At 45.0% G+C, this 1,507-nt stretch overlaps 1 pseudogene; it reads right to left on the bottom strand.

Annotated features, from left to right (window-relative positions):
* Positions 1-644: 644 nt before the first annotated feature.
* On the bottom strand, positions 645-1,067 carry LOC107184575 (annotated as a pseudogene).
* Positions 1,068-1,507: the final 440 nt, after the last annotated feature.

Below are 1,507 nucleotides of genomic sequence, written 5' to 3' on the forward strand. Positions count from 1 at the left end.
TAAATGATATTGCAATGGGCTGATAAAAGTGATATGCTCTGTAAAACATAATGTGTAATCAATAAATTCTAGAAATGTGTTTCCTCACTGCAGGACTTCTCACAGTTTTTAATGTGCCAGTGTTATTCTTGATGTCTCAGTGGGAAATCTCATAAGCTCTGTTTCCAAAACAGATTTGGGGGTGGGAGTCCAGTGATTTGATATCTTCCTGTACTAGAGATCCAGAAAGACCAGATTTAGACATTATAATACTCAAAAGGCTCCAGATTCTTTTCTCAAGATGTGTGGACATCTCTTTTGAGATGTGTGGCATGCCCAACAAGTACAATCAATCAGTGAACTTCAAACTAGCGAGAATATAAGCAGAAATTAACTCCCTGGATTGTTAACGGTGGCAGTGGTATATGAGAGCTACCAAGGATACAAGAATGGAACAGACATAGAGGAAAGCAAACTTGGAACAGGAAGAAAAGAAAACCAAGTTCTGATGAATAGCACTGGAATCATAGGTCAAGCAGTGTCTGTAGTCAACTATACATTTTTTCCAATCAACACAAGAGAAACTTTATTGAGGCTCATGGTCACAGGGTTCAGAGTACAGGTAGAAGGCTGCCCTGTGGACCCAAGGAGGTAATGGAGGGGCCTTATTTGACCTCCTTCTTAGGGCACAGGTTGTTGGGATGGTCACACTTCTTCTTGTGGCAGTTGACAGTACATGGATGCAGGTGGGAATGACCCTTGTGACAGAACATATTATCACAATTGTACTTCTGGGCAAGCTGGTGGAGGGAGGGTTTGATGATACCACCCCTCAGACGAAGCACCAAGTGCAGGGTGGACACTTTCTGAATGTTGCAGTCTGTGAGAGTGTGGCCATCCTCTACCTGTTTGCCCACAGAAATCAGACACTGTGGTTCAGGTAGGATGCCTTCCTTGTCTTGGATTTTAGCTTTGACAGTCTCAATGGTGTCACTGGGCTCAACCTCAAGGTTGATGGTCTTGCCAGTCAGGGTCTCTCTCTCTCTCTTTCCCCTCCCCCCTCCTAAACCAACTTGCAACCAAAACAACTTTATTAACAAGGGCAAAATTAGAAGAGGTTCCTCAACTTTAGTCAATGGCTGATATTTTGTACATATTAATAACCGTTAAAATTATCACATTCTTTATACATGTAAGTCATATCCTATATAATAAAAGGATAATATGCAAATTGACCCTAACAGTGGAACAACCAAGAATGACCGGTGGCTATGATTCGTACTAACCACCAGGGGGTAGATGCTCAACATAGGCGCTGCCCCCTGGTGGTCAGTGCACTCCCACAGGGGGAGCTCCACTCAGCCACAAGCACTAAGGATGTCCAACCGCAGGGAGCAGGCTTAAGCTGTCAGCCGGACATCCCCCAAGGGATCCCAGGCTGCCAGAGGATTGTCTGACTGCCAGCTTAAGCTGATCCCCCAGGGAGTGGGCCTAAGCCCTAAGCCAGCAGGTGGACATCCCCTGAGTG

Source organism: Myotis davidii, unplaced genomic scaffold (genome assembly GCF_000327345.1).
Source record: "Myotis davidii unplaced genomic scaffold, ASM32734v1 scaffold205, whole genome shotgun sequence".
Lineage (NCBI taxonomy): Eukaryota > Metazoa > Chordata > Mammalia > Chiroptera > Vespertilionidae > Myotis > Myotis davidii.